Source organism: Electrophorus electricus, chromosome 6 (genome assembly GCF_041902795.1).
Source record: "Electrophorus electricus isolate QZ-2024a chromosome 6, ASM4190279v1, whole genome shotgun sequence".
Taxonomy (NCBI): domain Eukaryota; kingdom Metazoa; phylum Chordata; class Actinopteri; order Gymnotiformes; family Gymnotidae; genus Electrophorus; species Electrophorus electricus.
In genome coordinates, this window is record NC_137502.1 from 273,967 (window position 1) to 293,402 (window position 19,436).

Genomic DNA, 19,436 nt, shown 5'->3' on the forward strand with positions numbered 1-19,436 from the left:
TGTCTTCCTTACCTATTTTGTATTCAAGGTCTCTGATACAGTTTTCATTTTTCTCACTGAGGTAAAGTTAGAAGATTCCTTGGAGATAAGTCATGAAATCTATCAACTTTTCAGTAATGAACATATTGCCCTCAAATAACAAATTGTATTCAGCACCTTTACCTTTTTTGATTTCACAAGCGTTCGGCTTTCCATCTTGAGGTTCTTGATGTGGACTCAAGCAGCATGTGAACAAAACATAAAGAATGGCCATACAGAATTGCACTTAACTTTGTAGTGGGCATTCTGAACTTTCATAGTATGAATCACTACTCAAGAATCATGATATTCTGATTACCTATGCTTTGGCGTCCCAAGGTTTCTCCTTGCCCACTACGTTTCTGGAGTTGGGCTCAAAGAGTATGTGAAGAGAAAATGACAAAGTATATTGTGTGCTATGCTGAATGGACATTTATGTTAAAAAGCTGAAACTGCATATTTCCTATTATTCAACAATGGCCATATGTTCCTCAAACATCTTACTTTATTCAGTGGTGTTGATGAAGTCCTAAAACCTTCAAAGAGCTGTCTGGTTGCTGTTTTCTGTATTAGAGGTAGAACCAAACCTTATATGAAGAGAGACTAAGATCCTTTAAATTTGTGAAAATTCATAGCATTCATTGCCATTATTCATAAACATATTTTTCATACATATTATATTGCAATTAATAACTTTCAGTACCTTTCTTTGGTCTTCACAGCCTCGGCTTTCTTAACACTGCACTGAGGTCCAAGAGATGGACTCATACAGTATATGAAGAGAAAATGCCAAATGACCATTCAGAATAGCACTTCCCATACACTAAATCATTGACAATTTTTTTTATCAACTAACATTTAGTAAAGAACATTTATGTACATATCATGTTGTTATTGACTCTCTTTGATTAACTTTCTTCATATTAAAAAGCTGCCTGTGTCCTCTAATCATGTACTAATCATGTTCCAATTCAGAATCCAAAATCGGCACTTTTATAAATGCTTATACACACACACACACACACACACATACATAAATACAAATCTATAAACACACTCACACATTGTTTTGCATTGGACTAGTGCTGAAGTCAAACCTCACACAAATAAACTATGCACTCCTGTTGCAGTCTTGCACATTATCCTACTTGCTGCTAGAGTACTGTACTAAACCAGCACTGTACTCTGAACTGTTCTGGCTCCTATCGGTGAATGCTATGTTCATTGTAGCATGTCACTGACTCCTATGCACAACTCACTTTACATATTCCCAGTACTGTGTACTGCACTAAATAATTGCACTGTCTACTCATTTTATATTTGTCCTGTTCTGTATTTATTATTGTATATTTAATGACATTTTTGCACTATATTGGACTGTTTGCACTTGTGTAGCATGTTGTCTGTTGCACTGTTGTTTTGTGTTGCACCATGGTCCTGGAGGAACATTGTCTCGTTTTTGTTGTGCTCTTATATATAGCTGAAATGACAATAAAAGATTTTGAACTTGAACTTGAAATAGTATGTCAAGACAAAGTGCCAAATGACCAATGGGTAATTAATGTCTTCCTTACCTATTTTGTATTCAAGGTCTCTGATACAGTTTTCATTTTTACAAGCTTCCTATTTGATATATACTGATCTCACTGAGGTAAAGTTAGAAGATTCCTTGGAGATAAGTCATGAAATCTATCAACTTTTCAGTAATGAACATATTGCCCTCAAATAACAAATTGTATTCAGCACCTTTACCTTTTTTGATTTCACAAGCGTTCGGCTTTCCATCTTGAGGTTCTTGATGTGGACTCAAGCAGCATGTGAACAAAACATAAAGAATGGCCATACAGAATTGCACTTAACTTTGTAGTGGGCATTCTGAACTTTCATAGTATGAATCACTACTCAAGAATCATGATATTCTGATTACCTATGCTTTGGCGTCCCAAGGTTTCTCCTTGCCCACTACGTTTCTGGAGTTGGGCTCAAAGAGTATGTGAAGAGAAAATGACAAAGTATATTGTGTGCTATGCTGAATGGACATTTATGTTAAAAAGCTGAAACTGCATATTTCCTATTATTCAACAATGGCCATATGTTCCTCAAACATCTTACTTTATTCAGTGGTGTTGATGAAGTCCTAAAACCTTCAAAGAGCTGTCTGGTTGCTGTTTTCTGTATTAGAGGTAGAACCAAACCTTATATGAAGAGAGACTAAGATCCTTTAAATTTGTGAAAATTCATAGCATTCATTGCCATTATTCATAAACATATTTTTCATACATATTATATTGCAATTAATAACTTTCAGTACCTTTCTTTGGTCTTCACAGCCTCGGCTTTCTTAACACTGCACTGAGGTCCAAGAGATGGACTCATACAGTATATGAAGAGAAAATGCCAAATGACCATTCAGAATAGCACTTCCCATACACTAAATCATTGACAATTTTTTTTATCAACTAACATTTAGTAAAGAACATTTATGTACATATCATGTTGTTATTGACTCTCTTTGATTAACTTTCTTCATATTAAAAAGCTGCCTGTGTCCTCTAATCATGTACTAATCATGTTCCAATTCAGAATCCAAAATCGGCACTTTTATAAATGCTTATACACACACACACACACACACACATACATAAATACAAATCTATAAACACACTCACACATTGTTTTGCATTGGACTAGTGCTGAAGTCAAACCTCACACAAATAAACTATGCACTCCTGTTGCAGTCTTGCACATTATCCTACTTGCTGCTAGAGTACTGTACTAAACCAGCACTGTACTCTGAACTGTTCTGGCTCCTATCGGTGAATGCTATGTTCATTGTAGCATGTCACTGACTCCTATGCACAACTCACTTTACATATTCCCAGTACTGTGTACTGCACTAAATAATTGCACTGTCTACTCATTTTATATTTGTCCTGTTCTGTATTTATTATTGTATATTTAATGACATTTTTGCACTATATTGGACTGTTTGCACTTGTGTAGCATGTTGTCTGTTGCACTGTTGTTTTGTGTTGCACCATGGTCCTGGAGGAACATTGTCTCGTTTTTGTTGTGCTCTTATATATAGCTGAAATGACAATAAAAGATTTTGAACTTGAACTTGAAATAGTATGTCAAGACAAAGTGCCAAATGACCAATGGGTAATTAATGTCTTCCTTACCTATTTTGTATTCAAGGTCTCTGATACAGTTTTCATTTTTACAAGCTTCCTATTTGATATATACTGATCTCACTGAGGTAAAGTTAGAAGATTCCTTGGAGATAAGTCATGAAATCTATCAACTTTTCAGTAATGAACATATTGCCCTCAAATAACAAATTGTATTCAACACCTTTACCTTTTTTGATTTCATAAGCGTTCGGCTTTCCATCTTGAGGTTCTTGATGTGGACTCAAGCAGCATGTGAACAAAACATAAAGAATGGCCATACAGAATTGCACTTAACTTTGTAGTGGGCATTCTGAACTTTCATAGTATGAATCACTACTCAAGAATCATGATATTCTGATTACCTTTGCTTTGGCGTCCCAAGGTTTCTCCTTGCCCACTACGTTTCTGGAGTTGGGCTCAAAGAGTATGTGAAGAGAAAATGACAAAGTATATTGTGTGCTATGCTGAATGGACATTTATGTTAAAAAGCTGAAACTGCATATTTCCTATTATTCAACAATGGCCATATGTTCCTCAAACATCTTACTTTATTCAGTGGTGTTGATGAAGTCCTAAAACCTTCAAAGAGCTGTCTGGTTGCTGTTTTCTGTATTAGAGGTAGAACTAAACCTTATATGAAGAGAGACTAAGATCCTTTAAATTTGTGAAAATTCATAGCATTCATTGCCATTATTCATAAACATATTTTTCATACATATTATATTGCAATTAATAACTTTCAGTACCTTCTTTGGTCTTCACAGCCTCGGCTTTCTTAACACTGCACTGAGGTCCAAGAGGTGGACTCATACAGTATATGAAGAGAAAATGCCAAATGACCATTCAGAATAGCACTTCCCATACTCTAAATCATTGACAATTTTTTTTTATCAACTAACATTTAGTAAAGAACATTTATGTACATATCATGTTGTTATTGACTCTCTTTGATTAACTTTCTTCATATTAAAAAGCTGCCTGTGTCCTCTAATCATGTACTAATCATGTTCCAATTCAGAATCCAAAATCGGCACTTTTATAAATGCTTATACACACACACACACACACACACACACACACACACACACACACACATACATACATAAATACAAATCTATAAACACACTCACACATTGTTTTGCATTGGACTAGTGCTGAAGTCAAACCTCACACAAATAAACTATGCACTCCTGTTGCAGTCTTGCACATTATCCTACTTGCTGCTAGAGTACTGTACTAAACCAGCACTGTACTCTGAACTGTTCTGGCTCCTATCGGTGAATGCTATGTTCATTGTAGCATGTCACTGACTCCTATGCACAACTCACTTTACATATTCCCAGTACTGTGTACTGCACTAAATAATTGCACTGTCTACTCATTTTATATTTGTCCTGTTCTGTATTTATTATTGTATATTTAATGACATTTTTGCACTATATTGGACTGTTTGCACTTGTGTAGCATGTTGTCTGTTGCACTGTTGTTTTGTGTTGCACCATGGTCCTGGAGGAACATTGTCTCGTTTTTGTTGTGTACTTGTATATAGCTGAAATGACAATAAAAGATTTTGAACTTGAACTTGAAATAGTATGTCAAGACAAAGTGCCAAATGACCAATGGGTAATTAATGTCTTCCTTACCTATTTTGTATTCAAGGTCTCTGATACAGTTTTCATTTTTCTCACTGAGGTAAAGTTAGAAGATTCCTTGGAGATAAGTCATGAAATCTATCAACTTTTCAGTAATGAACATATTGCCCTCAAATAACAAATTGTATTCAGCACCTTTACCTTTTTTGATTTCACAAGCGTTCGGCTTTCCATCTTGAGGTTCTTGATGTGGACTCAAGCAGCATGTGAACAAAACATAAAGAATGGCCATACAGAATTGCACTTAACTTTGTAGTGGGCATTCTGAACTTTCATAGTATGAATCACTACTCAAGAATCATGATATTCTGATTACCTATGCTTTGGCGTCCCAAGGTTTCTCCTTGCCCACTACGTTTCTGGAGTTGGGCTCAAAGAGTATGTGAAGAGAAAATGACAAAGTATATTGTGTGCTATGCTGAATGGACATTTATGTTAAAAAGCTGAAACTGCATATTTCCTATTATTCAACAATGGCCATATGTTCCTCAAACATCTTACTTTATTCAGTGGTGTTGATGAAGTCCTAAAACCTTCAAAGAGCTGTCTGGTTGCTGTTTTCTGTATTAGAGGTAGAACCAAACCTTATATGAAGAGAGACTAAGATCCTTTAAATTTGTGAAAATTCATAGCATTCATTGCCATTATTCATAAACATATTTTTCATACATATTATATTGCAATTAATAACTTTCAGTACCTTTCTTTGGTCTTCACAGCCTCGGCTTTCTTAACACTGCACTGAGGTCCAAGAGATGGACTCATACAGTATATGAAGAGAAAATGCCAAATGACCATTCAGAATAGCACTTCCCATACACTAAATCATTGACAATTTTTTTTATCAACTAACATTTAGTAAAGAACATTTATGTACATATCATGTTGTTATTGACTCTCTTTGATTAACTTTCTTCATATTAAAAAGCTGCCTGTGTCCTCTAATCATGTACTAATCATGTTCCAATTCAGAATCCAAAATCGGCACTTTTATAAATGCTTATACACACACACACACACACACACATACATAAATACAAATCTATAAACACACTCACACATTGTTTTGCATTGGACTAGTGCTGAAGTCAAACCTCACACAAATAAACTATGCACTCCTGTTGCAGTCTTGCACATTATCCTACTTGCTGCTAGAGTACTGTACTAAACCAGCACTGTACTCTGAACTGTTCTGGCTCCTATCGGTGAATGCTATGTTCATTGTAGCATGTCACTGACTCCTATGCACAACTCACTTTACATATTCCCAGTACTGTGTACTGCACTAAATAATTGCACTGTCTACTCATTTTATATTTGTCCTGTTCTGTATTTATTATTGTATATTTAATGACATTTTTGCACTATATTGGACTGTTTGCACTTGTGTAGCATGTTGTCTGTTGCACTGTTGTTTTGTGTTGCACCATGGTCCTGGAGGAACATTGTCTCGTTTTTGTTGTGCTCTTATATATAGCTGAAATGACAATAAAAGATTTTGAACTTGAACTTGAAATAGTATGTCAAGACAAAGTGCCAAATGACCAATGGGTAATTAATGTCTTCCTTACCTATTTTGTATTCAAGGTCTCTGATACAGTTTTCATTTTTACAAGCTTCCTATTTGATATATACTGATCTCACTGAGGTAAAGTTAGAAGATTCCTTGGAGATAAGTCATGAAATCTATCAACTTTTCAGTAATGAACATATTGCCCTCAAATAACAAATTGTATTCAACACCTTTACCTTTTTTGATTTCACAAGCGTTCGGCTTTCCATCTTGAGGTTCTTGATGTGGACTCAAGCAGCATGTGAACAAAACATAAAGAATGGCCATACAGAATTGCACTTAACTTTGTAGTGGGCATTCTGAACTTTCATAGTATGAATCACTACTCAAGAATCATGATATTCTGATTACCTTTGCTTTGGCGTCCCAAGGTTTCTCCTTGCCCACTACGTTTCTGGAGTTGGGCTCAAAGAGTATGTGAAGAGAAAATGACAAAGTATATTGTGTGCTATGCTGAATGGACATTTATGTTAAAAAGCTGAAACTGCATATTTCCTATTATTCAACAATGGCCATATGTTCCTCAAACATCTTACTTTATTCAGTGGTGTTGATGAAGTCCTAAAACCTTCAAAGAGCTGTCTGGTTGCTGTTTTCTGTATTAGAGGTAGAACTAAACCTTATATGAAGAGAGACTAAGATCCTTAAAATTTGTGAAAATTCATAGCATTCATTGCCATTATTCATAAACATATTTTTCATACATATTATATTGCAATTAATAACTTTCAGTACCTTCTTTGGTCTTCACAGCCTCGGCTTTCTTAACACTGCACTGAGGTCCAAGAGGTGGACTCATACAGTATATGAAGAGAAAATGCCAAATGACCATTCAGAATAGCACTTCCCATACTCTAAATCATTGACAATTTTTTTTTATCAACTAACATTTAGTAAAGAACATTTATGTACATATCATGTTGTTATTGACTCTCTTTGATTAACTTTCTTCATATTAAAAAGCTGCCTGTGTCCTCTAATCATGTACTAATCATGTTCCAATTCAGAATCCAAAATCGGCACTTTTATAAATGCTTATACACACACACACACACACACACATACATAAATACAAATCTATAAACACACTCACACATTGTTTTGCATTGGACTAGTGCTGAAGTCAAACCTCACACAAATAAACTATGCACTCCTGTTGCAGTCTTGCACATTATCCTACTTGCTGCTAGAGTACTGTACTAAACCAGCACTGTACTCTGAACTGTTCTGGCTCCTATCGGTGAATGCTATGTTCATTGTAGCATGTCACTGACTCCTATGCACAACTCACTTTACATATTCCCAGTACTGTGTACTGCACTAAATAATTGCACTGTCTACTCATTTTATATTTGTCCTGTTCTGTATTTATTATTGTATATTTAATGACATTTTTGCACTATATTGGACTGTTTGCACTTGTGTAGCATGTTGTCTGTTGCACTGTTGTTTTGTGTTGCACCATGGTCCTGGAGGAACATTGTCTCGTTTTTGTTGTGCTCTTATATATAGCTGAAATGACAATAAAAGATTTTGAACTTGAACTTGAAATAGTATGTCAAGACAAAGTGCCAAATGACCAATGGGTAATTAATGTCTTCCTTACCTATTTTGTATTCAAGGTCTCTGATACAGTTTTCATTTTTACAAGCTTCCTATTTGATATATACTGATCTCACTGAGGTAAAGTTAGAAGATTCCTTGGAGATAAGTCATGAAATCTATCAACTTTTCAGTAATGAACATATTGCCCTCAAATAACAAATTGTATTCAGCACCTTTACCTTTTTTGATTTCACAAGCGTTCGGCTTTCCATCTTGAGGTTCTTGATGTGGACTCAAGCAGCATGTGAACAAAACATAAAGAATGGCCATACAGAATTGCACTTAACTTTGTAGTGGGCATTCTGAACTTTCATAGTATGAATCACTACTCAAGAATCATGATATTCTGATTACCTTTGCTTTGGCGTCCCAAGGTTTCTCCTTGCCCACTACGTTTCTGGAGTTGGGCTCAAAGAGTATGTGAAGAGAAAATGACAAAGTATATTGTGTGCTATGCTGAATGGACATTTATGTTAAAAAGCTGAAACTGCATATTTCCTATTATTCAACAATGGCCATATGTTCCTCAAACATCTTACTTTATTCAGTGGTGTTGATGAAGTCCTAAAACCTTCAAAGAGCTGTCTGGTTGCTGTTTTCTGTATTAGAGGTAGAACTAAACCTTATATGAAGAGAGACTAAGATCCTTTAAATTTGTGAAAATTCATAGCATTCATTGCCATTATTCATAAACATATTTTTCATACATATTATATTGCAATTAATAACTTTCAGTACCTTCTTTGGTCTTCACAGCCTCGGCTTTCTTAACACTGCACTGAGGTCCAAGAGGTGGACTCATACAGTATATGAAGAGAAAATGCCAAATGACCATTCAGAATAGCACTTCCCATACTCTAAATCATTGACAATTTTTTTTTATCAACTAACATTTAGTAAAGAACATTTATGTACATATCATGTTGTTATTGACTCTCTTTGATTAACTTTCTTCATATTAAAAAGCTGCCTGTGTCCTCTAATCATGTACTAATCATGTTCCAATTCAGAATCCAAAATCGGCACTTTTATAAATGCTTATACACACACACACACACACACACACACACACACACACACACACACACACACATACATACATAAATACAAATCTATAAACACACTCACACATTGTTTTGCATTGGACTAGTGCTGAAGTCAAACCTCACACAAATAAACTATGCACTCCTGTTGCAGTCTTGCACATTATCCTACTTGCTGCTAGAGTACTGTACTAAACCAGCACTGTACTCTGAACTGTTCTGGCTCCTATCGGTGAATGCTATGTTCATTGTAGCATGTCACTGACTCCTATGCACAACTCACTTTACATATTCCCAGTACTGTGTACTGCACTAAATAATTGCACTGTCTACTCATTTTATATTTGTCCTGTTCTGTATTTATTATTGTATATTTAATGACATTTTTGCACTATATTGGACTGTTTGCACTTGTGTAGCATGTTGTCTGTTGCACTGTTGTTTTGTGTTGCACCATGGTCCTGGAGGAACATTGTCTCGTTTTTGTTGTGTACTTGTATATAGCTGAAATGACAATAAAAGATTTTGAACTTGAACTTGAAATAGTATGTCAAGACAAAGTGCCAAATGACCAATGGGTAATTAATGTCTTCCTTACCTATTTTGTATTCAAGGTCTCTGATACAGTTTTCATTTTTACAAGCTTCCTATTTGATATATACTGATCTCACTGAGGTAAAGTTAGCAGATTCCTTGGAGATAAGTCATGAAATCTATCAACTTTTCAGCAAGGAACATATTGTCCTCAAATAACAAATTGTATTCAACAAATTTACCTTTTTTGATTTCACAAGCGTTCGGCTTTCCATCTTGAGGTTCTTGATGTGGACTCAAGCAGCATGTGAACAAAACATAAAGAATGGCCATACAGAATTGCACTTAACTTTGTAGTGGACATTCTGAACTTTCATAGTATGAATCACTACTCAAGAATCATGATATTCTGATTACCTTTGCTTTGGCGTCCCAAGGTTTCTCCTTGCCCACTACGTTTCTGGAGTTGGGCTCAAAGAGTATGTGAAGAGAAAATGACAAAGTATATTGTGTGCTATGCTGAATGGACATTTATGTTAAAAAGCTGAAACTGCATATTTCCTATTATTCAACAATGGCCATATGTTCCTCAAACATCTTACTTTATTCAGTGGTGTTGATGAAGTCCTAAAACCTTCAAAGAGCTGTCTGGTTGCTGTTTTCTGTATTAGAGGTAGAACCAAACCTTATATGAAGAGAGACTAAGATCCTTTAAATTTGTGAAAATTCATAGCATTCATTGCCATTATTCATAAACATATTTTTCATACATATTATATTGCAATTAATAACTTTCAGTACCTTTCTTTGGTCTTCACAGCCTCGGCTTTCTTAACACTGCACTGAGGTCCAAGAGGTGGACTCATACAGTATATGAAGAGAAAATGCCAAATGACCATTCAGAATAGCACTTCCCATACACTAAATAATTGACAATTTTTTTTTATCAACTAACATTTAGTAAAGAACATTTATGTACATATCATGTTGTTATTGACTCTCTTTGATTAACTTTGTTCATATTAAAACGCTGCCTGTGTCCTCTAATCATGTACTAATCATGTTCCAATTCAGAATCCAAAATCGGCACTTTTATAAATGCTTATACACACACACACACACACACACACACACACACACACACACACACACACACACACACACACATACATACATAAATACAAATCTATAAACACACTCACACATTGTTTTGCATTGGACTAGTGCTGAAGTCAAACCTCACACAAATAAACTATGCACTCCTGTTGCAGTCTTGCACATTATCCTACTTGCTGCTAGAGTACTGTACTAAACCAGCACTGTACTCTGAACTGTTCTGGCTCCTATCGGTGAATGCTATGTTCATTGTAGCATGTCACTGACTCCTATGCACAACTCACTTTACATATTCCCAGTACTGTGTACTGCACTAAATAATTGCACTGTCTACTCATTTTATATTTGTCCTGTTCTGTATTTATTATTGTATATTTAATGACATTTTTGCACTATATTGGACTGTTTGCACTTGTGTAGCATGTTGTCTGTTGCACTGTTGTTTTGTGTTGCACCATGGTCCTGGAGGAACATTGTCTCGTTTTTGTTGTGTACTTGTATATAGCTGAAATGACAATAAAAGATTTTGAACTTGAACTTGAAATAGTATGTCAAGACAAAGTGCCAAATGACCAATGGGTAATTAATGTCTTCCTTACCTATTTTGTATTCAAGGTCTCTGATACAGTTTTCATTTTTCTCACTGAGGTAAAGTTAGAAGATTCCTTGGAGATAAGTCATGAAATCTATCAACTTTTCAGTAATGAACATATTGCCCTCAAATAACAAATTGTATTCAGCACCTTTACCTTTTTTGATTTCACAAGCGTTCGGCTTTCCATCTTGAGGTTCTTGATGTGGACTCAAGCAGCATGTGAACAAAACATAAAGAATGGCCATACAGAATTGCACTTAACTTTGTAGTGGGCATTCTGAACTTTCATAGTATGAATCACTACTCAAGAATCATGATATTCTGATTACCTTTGCTTTGGCGTCCCAAGGTTTCTCCTTGCCCACTACGTTTCTGGAGTTGGGCTCAAAGAGTATGTGAAGAGAAAATGACAAAGTATATTGTGTGCTATGCTGAATGGACATTTATGTTAAAAAGCTGAAATTGCATATTTCCTATTATTCAACAATGGCCATATGTTCCTCAAACATCTTACTTTATTCAGTGGTGTTGATGAAGTCCTAAAACCTTCAAAGAGCTGTCTGGTTGCTGTTTTCTGTATTAGAGGTAGAACTAAACCTTATATGAAGAGAGACTAAGATCCTTTAAATTTGTGAAAATTCATAGCATTCATTGCCATTATTCATAAACATATTTTTCATACATATTATATTGCAATTAATAACTTTCAGTACCTTTCTTTGGTCTTCACAGCCTCGGCTTTCTTAACACTGCACTGAGGTCCAAGAGGTGGACTCATACAGTATATGAAGAGAAAATGCCAAATGACCATTCAGAATAGCACTTCCCATACACTAAATCATTGACAATTTTTTTTTATCAACTAACATTTAGTAAAGAACATTTATGTACATATCATGTTGTTATTGACTCTCTTTGATTAACTTTCTTCATATTAAAAAGCTGCCTGTGTCCTCTAATCATGTACTAATCATGTTCCAATTCAGAATCCAAAATCGGCACTTTTATAAATGCTTATACACACACACACACACACACACATACATAAATACAAATCTATAAACACACTCACACATTGTTTTGCATTGGACTAGTGCTGAAGTCAAACCTCACACAAATAAACTATGCACTCCTGTTGCAGTCTTGCACATTATCCTACTTGCTGCTAGAGTACTGTACTAAACCAGCACTGTACTCTGAACTGTTCTGGCTCCTATCGGTGAATGCTATGTTCATTGTAGCATGTCACTGACTCCTATGCACAACTCACTTTACATATTCCCAGTACTGTGTACTGCACTAAATAATTGCACTGTCTACTCATTTTATATTTGTCCTGTTCTGTATTTATTATTGTATATTTAATGACATTTTTGCACTATATTGGACTGTTTGCACTTGTGTAGCATGTTGTCTGTTGCACTGTTGTTTTGTGTTGCACCATGGTCCTGGAGGAACATTGTCTCGTTTTTGTTGTGCTCTTATATATAGCTGAAATGACAATAAAAGATTTTGAACTTGAACTTGAAATAGTATGTCAAGACAAAGTGCCAAATGACCAATGGGTAATTAATGTCTTCCTTACCTATTTTGTATTCAAGGTCTCTGATACAGTTTTCATTTTTACAAGCTTCCTATTTGATATATACTGATCTCACTGAGGTAAAGTTAGAAGATTCCTTGGAGATAAGTCATGAAATCTATCAACTTTTCAGTAATGAACATATTGCCCTCAAATAACAAATTGTATTCAACACCTTTACCTTTTTTGATTTCACAAGCGTTCGGCTTTCCATCTTGAGGTTCTTGATGTGGACTCAAGCAGCATGTGAACAAAACATAAAGAATGGCCATACAGAATTGCACTTAACTTTGTAGTGGGCATTCTGAACTTTCATAGTATGAATCACTACTCAAGAATCATGATATTCTGATTACCTTTGCTTTGGCGTCCCAAGGTTTCTCCTTGCCCACTACGTTTCTGGAGTTGGGCTCGAAGAGTATGTGAAGAGAAAATGACAAAGTATATTGTGTGCTATGCTGAATGGACATTTATGTTAAAAAGCTGAAACTGCATATTTCCTATTATTCAACAATGGCCATATGTTCCTCAAACATCTTACTTTATTCAGTGGTGTTGATGAAGTCCTAAAACCTTCAAAGAGCTGTCTGGTTGCTGTTTTCTGTATTAGAGGTAGAACTAAACCTTATATGAAGAGAGACTAAGATCCTTTAAATTTGTGAAAATTCATAGCATTCATTGCCATTATTCATAAAGATATTTTTCATACATATTATATTGCAATTAATAACTTTCAGTACCTTTCTTTGGTCTTCACAGCCTCGGCTTTCTTAACACTGCACTGAGGTCCAAGAGGTGGACTCATACAGTATATGAAGAGAAAATGCCAAATGACCATTCAGAATAGCACTTCCCATACACTAAATCATTGACAATTTTTTTTTATCAACTAACATTTAGTAAAGAACATTTATGTACATATCATGTTGTTATTGACTCTCTTTGATTAACTTTCTTCATATTAAAAAGCTGCCTGTGTCCTCTAATCATGTACTAATCATGTTCCAATTCAGAATCCAAAATCGGCACTTTTATAAATGCTTATACACACACACACACACACACACACACACACACACACACACACACACACATACATACATAAATACAAATCTATAAACACACTCACACATTGTTTTGCATTGGACTAGTGCTGAAGTCAAACCTCACACAAATAAACTATGCACTCCTGTTGCAGTCTTGCACATTATCCTACTTGCTGCTAGAGTACTGTACTAAACCAGCACTGTACTCTGAACTGTTCTGGCTCCTATCGGTGAATGCTATGTTCATTGTAGCATGTCACTGACTCCTATGCACAACTCACTTTACATATTCCCAGTACTGTGTACTGCACTAAATAATTGCACTGTCTACTCATTTTATATTTGTCCTGTTCTGTATTTATTATTGTATATTTAATGACATTTTTGCACTATATTGGACTGTTTGCACTTGTGTAGCATGTTGTCTGTTGCACTGTTGTTTTGTGTTGCACCATGGTCCTGGAGGAACATTGTCTCGTTTTTGTTGTGTACTTGTATATAGCTGAAATGACAATAAAAGATTTTGAACTTGAACTTGAAATAGTATGTCAAGACAAAGTGCCAAATGACCAATGGGTAATTAATGTCTTCCTTACCTATTTTGTATTCAAGGTCTCTGATACAGTTTTCATTTTTCTCACTGAGGTAAAGTTAGAAGATTCCTTGGAGATAAGTCATGAAATCTATCAACTTTTCAGTAATGAACATATTGCCCTCAAATAACAAATTGTATTCAACACCTTTACCTTTTTTGATTTCACAAGCGTTCGGCTTTCCATCTTGAGGTTCTTGATGTGGACTCAAGCAGCATGTGAACAAAACATAAAGAATGGCCATACAGAATTGCACTTAACTTTGTAGTGGGCATTCTGAACTTTCATAGTATGAATCACTACTCAAGAATCATGATATTCTGATTACCTTTGCTTTGGCGTCCCAAGGTTTCTCCTTGCCCACTACGTTTCTGGAGTTGGGCTCAAAGAGTATGTGAAGAGAAAATGACAAAGTATATTGTGTGCTATGCTGAATGGACATTTATGTTAAAAAGCTGAAACTGCATATTTCCTATTATTCAACAATGGCCATATGTTCCTCAAACATCTTACTTTATTCAGTGGTGTTGATGAAGTCCTAAAACCTTCAAAGAGCTGTCTGGTTGCTGTTTTCTGTATTAGAGGTAGAACTAAACCTTATATGAAGAGAGACTAAGATCCTTTAAATTTGTGAAAATTCATAGCATTCATTGCCATTATTCATAAAGATATTTTTCATACATATTATATTGCAATTAATAACTTTCAGTACCTTTCTTTGGTCTTCACAGCCTCGGCTTTCTTAACACTGCACTGAGGTCCAAGAGGTGGACTCATACAGTATATGAAGAGAAAATGCCAAATGACCATTCAGAATAGCACTTCCCATACACTAAATCATTGACAATTTTTTTTTATCAACTAACATTTAGTAAAGAACATTTATGTACATATCATGTTGTTATTGACTCTCTTTGATTAACTTTCTTCATATTAAAAAGCTGCCTGTGTCCTCTAATCATGTACTAATCATGTTCCAATTCAGAATCCAAAATCGGCACTTTTATAAATGCTTATACACACACACACACACACACACACACACACACACACACACACACACACATACATACATAAATACAAATCTATAAACACACTCACACATTGTTTTGCATTGGACTAGTGCTGAAGTCAAACCTCACACAAATAAACTATGCACTCCTGTTGCAGTCTTGCACATTATCCTACTTGCTGCTAGAGTACTGTACTAAACCAGCACTGTACTCTGAACTGTTCTGGCTCCTATCGGTGAATGCTATGTTCATTGTAGCATGTCACTGACTCCTATGCACAACTCACTTTACATATTCCCAGTACTGTGTACTGCACTAAATAATTGCACTGTCTACTCATTTTATATTTGTCCTGTTCTGTATTTATTATTGTATATTTAATGACATTTTTGCACTATATTGGACTGTTTGCACTTGTGTAGCATGTTGTCTGTTGCACTGTTGTTTTGTGTTGCACCATGGTCCTGGAGGAACATTGTCTCGTTTTTGTTGTGTACTTGTATATAGCTGAAATGACAATAAAAGATTTTGAACTTGAACTTGAAATAGTATGTCAAGACAAAGTGCCAAATGACCAATGGGTAATTAATGTCTTCCTTACCTATTTTGTATTCAAGGTCTCTGATACAGTTTTCATTTTTCTCACTGAGGTAAAGTTAGAAGATTCCTTGGAGATAAGTCATGAAATCTATCAACTTTTCAGTAATGAACATATTGCCCTCAAATAACAAATTGTATTCAGCACCTTTACCTTTTTTGATTTCACAAGCGTTCGGCTTTCCATCTTGAGGTTCTTGATGTGGACTCAAGCAGCATGTGAACAAAACATAAAGAATGGCCATACAGAATTGCACTTAACTTTGTAGTGGGCATTCTGAACTTTCATAGTATGAATCACTACTCAAGAATCATGATATTCTGATTACCTATGCTTTGGCGTCCCAAGGTTTCTCCTTGCCCACTACGTTTCTGGAGTTGGGCTCAAAGAGTATGTGAAGAGAAAATGACAAAGTATATTGCGTGCTATGCTGAATGGACATTTATGTTAAAAAGCTGAAACTGCATATTTCCTATTATTCAACAATGGCCATATGTTCCTCAAACATCTTACTTTATTCAGTGGTGTTGATGAAGTCCTAAAACCTTCAAAGAGCTGTCTGGTTGCTGTTTTCTGTATTAGAGGTAGAACCAAACCTTATATGAAGAGAGACTAAGATCCTTTAAATTTGTGAAAATTCATAGCATTCATTGCCATTATTCATAAACATATTTTTCATACATATTATATTGCAATTAATAACTTTCAGTACCTTTCTTTGGTCTTCACAGCCTCGGCTTTCTTAACACTGCACTGAGGTCCAAGAGATGGACTCATACAGTATATGAAGAGAAAATGCCAAATGACCATTCAGAATAGCACTTCCCATACACTAAATCATTGACAATTTTTTTTATCAACTAACATTTAGTAAAGAACATTTATGTACATATCATGTTGTTATTGACTCTCTTTGATTAACTTTCTTCATATTAAAAAGCTGCCTGTGTCCTCTAATCATGTACTAATCATGTTCCAATTCAGAATCCAAAATCGGCACTTTTATAAATGCTTATACACACACACACACACACACACATACATAAATACAAATCTATAAACACACTCACACATTGTTTTGCATTGGACTAGTGCTGAAGTCAAACCTCACACAAATAAACTATGCACTCCTGTTGCAGTCTTGCACATTATCCTACTTGCTGCTAGAGTACTGTACTAAACCAGCACTGTACTCTGAACTGTTCTGGCTCCTATCGGTGAATGCTATGTTCATTGTAGCATGTCACTGACTCCTATGCACAACTCACTTTACATATTCCCAGTACTGTGTACTGCACTAAATAATTGCACTGTCTACTCATTTTATATTTGTCCTGTTCTGTATTTATTATTGTATATTTAATGACATTTTTGCACTATATTGGACTGTTTGCACTTGTGTAGCATGTTGTCTGTTGCACTGTTGTTTTGTGTTGCACCATGGTCCTGGAGGAACATTGTCTCGTTTTTGTTGTGCTCTTATATATAGCTGAAATGACAATAAAAGATTTTGAACTTGAACTTGAAATAGTATGTCAAGACAAAGTGCCAAATGACCAATGGGTAATTAATGTCTTCCTTACCTATTTTGTATTCAAGGTCTCTGATACAGTTTTCATTTTTACAAGCTTCCTATTTGATATATACTGATCTCACTGAGGTAAAGTTAGAAGATTCCTTGGAGATAAGTCATGAAATCTATCAACTTTTCAGTAATGAACATATTGCCCTCAAATAACAAATTGTATTCAACACCTTTACCTTTTTTGATTTCACAAGCGTTCGGCTTTCCATCTTGAGGTTCTTGATGTGGACTCAAGCAGCATGTGAACAAAACATAAAGAATGGCCATACAGAATTGCACTTAACTTTGTAGTGGGCATTCTGAACTTTCATAGTATGAATCACTACTCAAGAATCATGATATTCTGATTACCTTTGCTTTGGCGTCCCAAGGTTTCTCCTTGCCCACTACGTTTCTGGAGTTGGGCTCAAAGAGTATGTGAAGAGAAAATGACAAAGTATATTGTGTGCTATGCTGAATGGACATTTATGTTAAAAAGCTGAAACTGCATATTTCCTATTATTCAACAATGGCCATATGTTCCTCAAACATCTTACTTTATTCAGTGGTGTTGATGAAGTCCTAAAACCTTCAAAGAGCTGTCTGGTTGCTGTTTTCTGTATTAGAGGTAGAACTAAACCTTATATGAAGAGAGACTAAGATCCTTTAAATTTGTGAAAATTCATAGCATTCATTGCCATTATTCATAAACATATTTTTCATACATATTATATTGCAATTAATAACTTTCAGTACCTTCTTTGGTCTTCACAGCCTCGGCTTTCTTAACACTGCACTGAGGTCCAAGAGGTGGACTCATACAGTATATGAAGAGAAAATGCCAAATGACCATTCAGAATAGCACTTCCCATACTCTAAATCATTGACAATTTTTTTTTTATCAACTAACATTTAGTAAAGAACATTTATGTACATATCATGTTGTTATTGACTCTCTTTGATTAACTTTCTTCATATTAAAAAGCTGCCTGTGTCCTCTAATCATGTACTAATCATGTTCCAATTCAGAATCCAAAATCGGCACTTTTATAAATGCTTATACACACACACACACACACACACACACACACACACACACACACACACACATACATACATAAATACAAATCTATAAACACACTCACACATTGTTTTGCATTGGACTAGTGCTGAAGTCAAACCTCACACAAATAAACTATGCACTCCTGTTGCAGTCTTGCACATTATCCTACTTGCTGCTAGAGTACTGTACTAAACCAGCACTGTACTCTGAACTGTTCTGGCTCCTATCGGTGAATGCTATGTTCATTGTAGCATGTCACTGACTCCTATGCACAACTCACTTTACATATTCCCAGTACTGTGTACTGCACTAAATAATTGCACTGTCTACTCATTTTATATTTGTCCTGTTCTGTATTTATTATTGTATATTTAATGACATTTTTGCACTATATTGGACTGTTTGCACTTGTGTAGCATGTTGTCTGTTGCACTGTTGTTTTGTGTTGCACCATGGTCCTGGAGGAACATTGTCTCGTTTTTGTTGTGTACTTGTATATAGCTGAAATGACAATAAAAGATTTTGAACTTGAACTTGAAATAGTATGTCAAGACAAAGTGCCAAATGACCAATGGGTAATTAATGTCTTCCTTACCTATTTTGTATTCAAGGTCTCTGATACAGTTTTCATTTTTCTCACTGAGGTAAAGTTAGAAGATTCCTTGGAG